The following is a 10,327-nucleotide window of genomic DNA, read 5'->3' on the forward strand; positions in this document are numbered from 1 at the left end:
CCCAAGCTCAGCTTGATTAAGTGGTCCCTCATTATTCACAAAATTTAAATGTGTGGATTTAACTTAGGGGTACCTCTCACATAGCGAGATCGCTCCTGAGTCACAGATTTTGTGACGTACCAGTGACCTAATCAGCGATCTCGCTGTGTGTGACACTAAGCAGCGACTTGGCCCCTGCTGTGAAATCACTGATCGTTACACACTGCTCTGGTTCATTTTTTGCTCGTTGCTCGTCCGCTGTGAAGCACACATCCCTGCGTTTGACAGTGGGACATAACGATCTGAATGTGCAGGGAGCAGGGAGCCGGCTTCTGGCAGCCTGCGGTAAGCTGGTAACCAAGGTACATATCGGGTATCCAAGCAAAGTGTTTTGCTTTGTAACCCGATGTGTACCATGGTTACGTGTGCAGGGAGCCGGCTTCTGGCAGCTGCGGACGCTGGTAACCAAGGTACATATCGGGTATCCAAGCAAAACGCTTTGCTTAGTAACCCGATGTGTACCATGGTTACCAAACACAGCGTCGTTACACAGGTCGCTGGTGGCTGATCTCTGATCGCTGTGGAGATCTGCCTGATTGACAGCTCACCAGCGACCATGTAGCGACACTCCAGCGATCTCTGCCAGGTCAGATCGCTGGAGCATCGCTTAAGTGTGACGGTACCCTTAGTCTAATGTGTGAAAATTACGATTCGCATAAAGTCGTTACCTTTCTAAGTTCCCACTTGTTGGTTTTCTATAGATGGAGACACAGGGTCTTGAGAAGAATGTAGGCAATAGTATGGCGCCAACTGGTTCAAGATATATAGTGGTGCCGATTTAATTCTCATAGCTACACCATAAAAGAAAAAAGAATAGATCTACCTGTGGCTTAAAATTTTTGTATTCCTTATTCCTGAAAAATAGCTTAAAATCTCAGAGAGACAGAAGAGTCTGGGAGTACAAACGTATGGCAATCTTTAACATACTCAGAGCAGGAATGAATGTGTCACATGGATCTATGTCTTTCTACATCAATTAAAGAAAGTGTTCCTCAGCCCATTTGGGGGCATCACAACCCTGTGACCAAACCTCAATCAGAGGACAATTAATCTATCACACTCCTTATTTATGAACTGCTCCAGTATTTACTGCCAGGACTGTTTGTCCCCTTCCTATACTGTTAGTTCTGCTTCATGTCACTTGTCTCATTTACTGCACTATTCTATGTCCTGTTGTGTATACATTTGTATTATACTAACTGGTGAAAAGACATGAGTAGTCTCATGATACATAATTCTATATATATTTTTATTTATTTTGAATTGTATTTAAGGACACCATGATTAGTTTTCTTTTAGCTTTTTGGTATTGTATGATGCAGGGCCTGGGCAAAGGAGCTGTGCCTCTGTGCTATCCACAGTGAGTCAGATAATACAATAATGCAAAGTCTCCTTAAGGAGAATAGTGTTCCCCCGTGGAATTTTAGGGGCATTGCAGCTATAAGTCCCCTTACCTGGCAGCCAGACTGGCTTGCAAAGTCTCCTTAAGGAGAATAGTGTTCCCCCGTGGTCCCCACATAGCTTTCTCATGAGCCAGATCAGACACCCCCATACTTTGCACTGACGAGGGGCAAGCACCCCGAAACACCGTGTCTACAAATTGGGATTCTGATCTGGCTTATATATCCTGAGTCATATTGCAAAGGATTGTCGAAAATCCACTTGTGACTTTTAGGATCGCTACTTCCAATAGGTGGCGCTGTGCTAGAGTTTGTCTCCTTTACTGGAGAGACAATTTGAATATTTCCCAGAGGGGCATTGCAGCTATAAGTCCCCTTACCTGGCAGCCAGACTGGCTTGCAAAGTCTCCTTAAGGAGAATAGTGTTCCCCCGTGGAATTTTAGGGGCATTGCAGCTATAAGTCCCCTTACCTGGCAGCCAGACTGGCTTGCAAAGTCTCCTTAAGGAGAATAGTGTTCCCCCGTGGTCCCCACATAGCTTTCTCATGAGCCAGATCAGACACCCCCATACTTTGCACTGACGAGGGGCAAGCACCCCGAAACACCGTGTCTGCAAATTGGGATTCTGATCTGGCTTATATATCCTGAGTCATATTGCAAAGGATTGTCGAAAATCCACTTGTGACTTTTAGGATCGCTACTTCCAATAGGTGGCGCTGTGCTAGAGTTTGTCTCCTTTACTGGAGAGACAATTTGAATATTTCCCAGAGGGGCATTGCAGCTATAAGTCCCCTTACCTGGCAGCCAGACTGGCTTGCAAAGTCTCCTTAAGGAGAATAGTGTTCCCCCGTGGAATTTTAGGGGCATTGCAGCTATAAGTCCCCTTACCTGGCAGCCAGACTGGCTTGCAAAGTCTCCTTAAGGAGAATAGTGTTCCCCCGTGGTCCCCACATAGCTTTCTCATGAGCCAGATCAGACACCCCCATACTTTGCACTGACGAGGGGCAAGCACCCCGAAACACCGTGTCTGCAAATTGGGATTCTGATCTGGCTTATATATCCTGAGTCATATTGCAAAGGATTGTCGAAAATCCACTTGTGACTTTTAGGATCGCTACTTCCAATAGGTGGCGCTGTGCTAGAGTTTGTCTCCTTTACTGGAGAGACAATTTGAATATTTCCCAGAGGGGCATTGCAGCTATAAGTCCCCTTACCTGGCAGCCAGACTGGCTTGCAAAGTCTCCTTAAGGAGAATAGTGTTCCCCCGTGGAATTTTAGGGGCATTGCAGCTATAAGTCCCCTTACCTGGCAGCCAGACTGGCTTGCAAAGTCTCCTTAAGGAGAATAGTGTTCCCCCGTGGTCCCCACATAGCTTTCTCATGAGCCAGATCAGACACCCCCATACTTTGCACTGACGAGGGGCAAGCACCCCGAAACACCGTGTCTGCAAATTGGGATTCTGATCTGGCTTATATATCCTGAGTCATATTGCAAAGGATTGTCGAAAATCCACTTGTGACTTTTAGGATCGCTACTTCCAATAGGTGGCGCTGTGCTAGAGTTTGTCTCCTTTACTGGAGAGACAATTTGAATATTTCCCAGAGGGGCATTGCAGCTATAAGTCCCCTTACCTGGCAGCCAGACTGGCTTGCAAAGTCTCCTTAAGGAGAATAGTGTTCCCCCGTGGAATTTTAGGGGCATTGCAGCTATAAGTCCCCTTACCTGGCAGCCAGACTGGCTTGCAAAGTCTCCTTAAGGAGAATAGTGTTCCCCCGTGGTCCCCACATAGCTTTCTCATGAGCCAGATCAGACACCCCCATACTTTGCACTGACGAGGGGCAAGCACCCCGAAACACCGTGTCTGCAAATTGGGATTCTGATCTGGCTTATATATCCTGAGTCATATTGCAAAGGATTGTCGAAAATCCACTTGTGACTTTTAGGATCGCTACTTCCAATAGGTGGCGCTGTGCTAGAGTTTGTCTCCTTTACTGGAGAGACAATTTGAATATTTCCCAGAGGGGCATTGCAGCTATAAGTCCCCTTACCTGGCAGCCAGACTGGCTTGCAAAGTCTCCTTAAGGAGAATAGTGTTCCCCCGTGGAATTTTAGGGGCATTGCAGCTATAAGTCCCCTTACCTGGCAGCCAGACTGGCTTGCAAAGTCTCCTTAAGGAGAATAGTGTTCCCCCGTGGTCCCCACATAGCTTTCTCATGAGCCAGATCAGACACCCCCATACTTTGCACTGACGAGGGGCAAGCACCCCGAAACACCGTGTCTGCAAATTGGGATTCTGATCTGGCTTATATATCCTGAGTCATATTGCAAAGGATTGTCGAAAATCCACTTGTGACTTTTAGGATCGCTACTTCCAATAGGTGGCGCTGTGCTAGAGTTTGTCTCCTTTACTGGAGAGACAATTTGAATATTTCCCAGAGGGGCATTGCAGCTATAAGTCCCCTTACCTGGCAGCCAGACTGGCTTGCAAAGTCTCCTTAAGGAGAATAGTGTTCCCCCGTGGAATTTTAGGGGCATTGCAGCTATAAGTCCCCTTACCTGGCAGCCAGACTGGCTTGCAAAGTCTCCTTAAGGAGAATAGTGTTCCCCCGTGGTCCCCACATAGCTTTCTCATGAGCCAGATCAGACACCCCCATACTTTGCACTGACGAGGGGCAAGCACCCCGAAACACCGTGTCTGCAAATTGGGATTCTGATCTGGCTTATATATCCTGAGTCATATTGCAAAGGATTGTCGAAAATCCACTTGTGACTTTTAGGATCGCTACTTCCAATAGGTGGCGCTGTGCTAGAGTTTGTCTCCTTTACTGGAGAGACAATCAGATAATACATACAGCTAGGCTCCCACTGCAACAGCCAGGATCGCAGCTATGTTAAACCATGACTGTATAACTGTGGTCGCCTTGACTGCGCATGTAAAGACTTTAATAGAAATAGAACATTCTTTCTGTCAGCCCATTGGCACCTAGCAGGGTGCCGATGGTTTGCCATGGTAGCTAGAGTCTAAAAATGGCATTCATTTCTGCCATATAGAGCAGTCTATCAGATCATGTGAGGGGAGATGATCTGTGGCTACCTGTCCGTCAAATACTGATTGGTTAGATCAGGGGATTCAAACATGTGGCACCCAAAGCAATTTTTTGCATCTCGCGCCCAGAGGTGGGCTGGGCCGGGCGGTAGAGGGGCAGCTTTCAGTCGGCCTGCTGAATGACAACACGCAGCACGCTTTGTGCTGACTGTACATGCCAACGAAGATCTCCAAGTATCAGACCTGAAAAGAGAAAAGCTGCACAGCAGGAGGTAAGCACTATGGGGGACATTACACTGTAGGGAGACTGGGGGGTCATCATAGTGTATGCAGGAGAGCTATGATAATAATAATAATTTATTCATTTATATAGCGCTATTAATTCCACAACGTTTTACATACATTGGTCATACGGTCCCCATTGGGGCTCACAATCTATAGTGTATATTGGTGAGCTGTGAGTCCATCATTCTGAATATACAGGAGCTGCCTGTGTTGGCCATCATATTGTATGTAGAGGAGATGTTGTTCTCATACTGTATGTAAGGGGGAAAGAGAGTAATCCAGCTCACCTGATCCAAGAAGACCACTAGATTAGGACCGTGCATTGAAGGTAAAGTCGGCAAAAACTTGAGACTGCATATCCAAGGCACTAATTCCAACAAGATATAAAAAATGGTTTCTTCAGCTCACCTGCTGCCCGGACTGTTCAGCCTTGCGGGTGCCTGGAATCCTTCGGTCTATCCCGACCGGTAACAGAGAACGTGGAAAGGAAAAAGAGGGCGATCCGGCACAAATCCTCCTTATGTTAAAACATTCAAGGCTTTATTTGGACATCATAAAAACATTGTGAAGACCGAAATCCACTTAGATGGTACAGGCAAGGGTCATGATAGCTTAACGCGTTTCGGACTATTTATAAAAACAAACAAGTCCTTAATCATAACACTTATGATTAATGACTTGTTTGTTTTTATAAATAGTCCTAAACGCGTTAAGCTATCATGACCCTTGCCTGTACCATCTAAGTGGATTTCGGTCTTCACAATGTTTTTATGATGTCCAAATAAAGCCTTGAATGTTTTAACATAAGGAGGATTTGTGCCGGATCGCCCTCTTTTTCCTTTCCACGTTCACTAATTCCAGCAATCAGTTCCAGAAAAAATGTAGTATAAAATTACAATTTTATTTAGTAATTATCATTAAAAAAGTCCATTTAGGTCACAACCAAGTCCATAACAGAGGATCCGATTGACTAAGATCTAGACGTCTGAAATGCGTCCTCTGTTATGGACTTTTTGGATATGTATGTAAGGGGGCTGTGTTGGCCATCATACTGTATATAGAGAAGATGATGTTCCCTCATACTGTATGTAAGAGGCTGTGGTGGCAATTTTTCTATATGTATGGAGGCTTTGGGGCCATCATACTGTACGTAGGCGAGCTGTGGAGCTTATATACTTTAAATAGAGGAACTGTGGGACCATCCTACTGTACGTAAGGGAGCTATGGTGGCCATCATCTGTATATAGAGGAGCTGTGGTGCTATTATAATGTGTTGGCCATTATACTGTATGTAATTGGGCTGTGCTGGCCATCCTGTGCATATAGGAACTGTGGGGGCCATTATGCTACAGTATTTATAACAGGGCAGCCATTATTCAGTGTGTAAGGGGCGGCTGTAGTGGCAATTTTTATGTCTGTAGGGCAGTTTTTGTGTCATCATATTGTATGTAGAAGAGCTTTGGAGCCATTATTCTGTATCAAGGAGAGCAGTGTAGCTATCTTGCTAAATGTCGGAGGCCATATTTTGTATGAATAGAAACTGGGCCATTATACTGTATATGTAGGGAGCTAGAGCCATCATACGATATATGGGGAGCTATGAGGCCATCATATTGTGTATAGAGGAGCTATAGAGCAGAGGTTCCCAACTCCAGTCCTCAAGGCACACCAACAGTGCATGTTTTCAGGATTTCTTTAGCATTGCATGGGTGTTGGATTCAGCACCTTTGCAGGTGATTAAATTATCACCTGTGCAATACTAAGGAAATCCTGAAAACATGCACTGTTGGTGTGTCTTGAGTACTGGAGTTGGGAACCTCTGCTATAGAGCAATGATACTGCATATAAGTGTGCAACGTCATACCTGGCAAAATACTGTAGACTGCTAATGGTACATACTGTACAGTAAATGGGATTGTTCAAATGGTTGCCCAACAGACCTCTGTTATGCTGTTTTCTCCAGCGCGACTCATCCCTGTTTAAACGGATGTTTTTTACTTTTAGCACCTGATGTGTTAATGCTTCTTTGGCATGTGTGCTTGAAAGCACTCCCTCAGGTGCTGCCAGTTACTAATTAATCTGGCCTTTAAATAGTCCCACTAACCTTCACACAGTGCTGGTTAGTACATATTAATACTTATTTGCATAATAGGGTAATTCCCCGTTTTACACGTTCTATTCATAGCTTTTCTGTGTGCAAGGTGTCGACTCATATTGAATTGATGATGCACTACAACTTTGTAATTCACTTTTTTTCTGTATCTCGTTCCGTTTTTGAGATAAATATGCTAACTCCGTTGTTTTCCACCAGGTGGCGCTATAGGTGGTTTCATTGTGTAGCGCATGGCTACTTTACTATACCTAGACACCACTTCTATGCCTATAGATGCAGCCGTTCTCAAGTTAATGGCGGTGGACACACTGTATAAGCCACAGGAGCCAGGTACCCATAAATACCAGTGCGCTGCTCGCACTGAGAGCTCATCGAGACAAAGGAGAAGATTGGGAGATTATCTTCTCTGCACCTGTGCGCCGATTCTTGCATGCCACAGAATCAGATCACAGTGTAATGAAACTCGGTCATGCTCGCGGAAGAGTCTGAGCCGAGTGTCCTTTACATATAGCATCCAATTATGTCGGATAAGAGAATATACGCCAGTGAGACCTCAGCCTAAAGGGGATAAACTTTGGTTTTATTAACATTAAAGACATTCATCAAGTCACCCAGAGTAAGAATTTAGGGTCTCGGATAGGGCGATATAGAACATACAGAGCATTTATACTTCTGGAGACTTTTATGTGGCCTTTTCATTTTGGAAGTTAATTGCTGTTCGTTAGAATTATTATTATTTTGGAATTTTGTGGAGAAGACGTCTCAGCGGTCACCATGACCCTGACTCTGTTCCTTTCGTGCCTGGCAGTAATGTAAATAAGAAGCCTGTGACATCAATCATGCCAGTTAAAGCTGTACTTATACTTTCATCTTCCTTTGCATAGGTCTTAATAACCCTTTTATTGCTAGGTGGTTTCTCTACATTTTGAGCCTTTAGTAGCCAGGACAATTTTTGCAGTCTTGATGTGTGCAAATAAAACCTAAATTACTAAATAATAAATATATATTCGACCCCATACCTACAGTACTCACAAAAAGTTAGGGATATTTGTTTTTTGGGTGAAATATATGGAAAACTTGAAAAATTCACATTACAGTCATATTTTATCATGACTTAGAGCTAGAGGATTACTCCTGTGCCTGGTGGTGGGGTCAGGTACTCTTGTAGGTTATCTAGTAGCCAAACCACGCTGATGTAAATTGTTTAGAATGGTCTAACACAGTGATGGCTATCCTATGACACACGTTTTTGCTGAGACGTGCCGCAGGGGCAGGCGGCCACATCCCAATCTATAAGACAAGTCCTGGCCGCCGGTAATTTAACTAGAATTGCATGTGCGGCTAAACTATTCCGAAATGACCAGCCCGGGGGGCCGCACATGCAGTTCTAGTTAAATCACTGACAGCCGCGACTTGTCTTATAGATAGGGATGCAGCTGCCAGTAATTTGTGTTCTGTACCTTTAATCAGGGTCTTGAGTGAGGCGTGCTTGTGTACCACTGTTACGGGGGGCTGTCTGATAATAAAACCTAAAGGAATGTCAGACAGTCAGGGTCCACCGTGCAAAGACTCTGCTGCAGACTATGGCAGAGGATAAGGGGTATATAAGTGTGCCACTGTAAAAAATAATAGCACAAGTGCAGAGTGCAATACCTCTGTTAAACTCACGGAGGAATATAATTAGAAAATAAAGCAATTCCTCCCTTACTTGGAGGGTGTGTGGAATGGTCTCTGTTAAAGATCACAGAAACATAAGCAGTGAGTGTGAAATGGCACCTACCTAGGTCCGTTCCTCTAGTGGTGCCAGGAGACGGACAGCAGCGTAAGCCGCACAAAGCTCCTACCTGCGTTCGCTCCACTAGTGTGCGAGGACACGAACTACTAGATATGGCACCTGCCTAGGTCCGCTCTTCTAGTGGTGCAAAAGAGACGGACAGCAGCGTAAGCCGCACAAAGCTCCTACCTCTGTTCGCTCCCCTAGTGTGCGAGGATACGAACAACTGCCAGATGCAGTATAAGGAACGTTACCCTAGCGGCAACGTCTACCTACGAGTAGAATCACAAGGCCCAACCGGACCATGTGCCTTAGGCACCTGCCTATGTCCGCTCCACTAAGAGGTAAGGATACGGACTGCAGCCGAAGCTGTAAGGTATAAGAACGCTACCCTGCCGGTAGTGCTCACCTAGCATAGACAGAGAGATGTCTAGAGGGACGTGCACAGGGTGTCTACCCTCATGCATGAACCAAGAGGACTGAGCGCCGGGCGGCGTGCGTCAGGGTCTTATATAGACTCTGTGCCTCAACCAAGATGGAGGACATCAGAGCCAATCCGCTGCCAGAATGACAGCAATGACGTCACGCTGGCCTATCACCGAGCAAAGCGTCACAAGCACATGACCAGCGACCAATCAGCTTAGGAGGTGTCAGAAATGTGACCACGTGTCACAAGCACATGACCAGTGGCCAATCAGCTTAGAAGGTGTCAGAGACATGTGACCTCGTGTCAGCGATGATGTCACCCGCACATGTGCAATGGCTCCAAGATAGGACTTAGTCTCCAGCGCTTGCACATGTGCAGTAGCAAGAAATCCGGACATAGTCTCCAGTGCTCGCACATGTGCAGTAGCAAGAAATCCGAACATAGTCTCCAGTGCCACAGCAACCGTCACAGTACCTCCCCCTCAAGGGCCCCCCTCTCGGCGCCGCAGGTAATCGGCAACTAAGTCGGGAGCATGGACAGTCTCCTCAGGCTCCCAAGAGCGATGTTCCGGGAAAATCAGCTTAGAAGGTGTCAGAGACATGTGACCTCGTGTCAGCGATGATGTCACCCGCACATGTGCAATGGCTCCAAGATAGGACTTAGTCTCCAGCGCTTGCACATGTGCAGTAGCAAGAAATCCGGACATAGTCTCCAGAGCCACAGCAACCGTAACAACCACGCAGTATGTAACACCCCTCTCTATAACCCAGGGGTCTCAAACACGTGGCCCTCAGTCCCCTCTCACAATCGTGGCCCTATACCAGGGGCTGCAGCTGTGGTTTACTTCAGATTTTTGATTTTCACCGCTGTGCACAGGAACTCTCTGAAGAGCTTTACCAAAGACAGCTTCGGGCTAGTCAAAGGCCAGCAGGTGACTACTGCTCCATTTTAATAAGGATAAAAGTACTCCATTCTGCCAATCAATGCGGGTCCCAGCAGTTAGACTCCCCTTCGATCGATACCTGCCCTGAAGAGACCATTTCTTTTACCTTTTCAAGAAACCTTTTCTAGTTTTTCACTGTGTCAGGCTGTAGATAGTAAAATAACCAGATTTAAGAGTCCTCAAGAGCTGATTCCTTTTAATGGCGGACTGAAAAGATAAACAGCAGCTTTCTGGACTACTCAGGTCTCTTCATCAGGCAGAACGGCGGGTTTACATTTGCGTTGTTTTGACGGAAACTGA

This window comes from Anomaloglossus baeobatrachus, chromosome 4 (assembly GCF_048569485.1).
Source record: "Anomaloglossus baeobatrachus isolate aAnoBae1 chromosome 4, aAnoBae1.hap1, whole genome shotgun sequence".
Lineage (NCBI taxonomy): Eukaryota > Metazoa > Chordata > Amphibia > Anura > Aromobatidae > Anomaloglossus > Anomaloglossus baeobatrachus.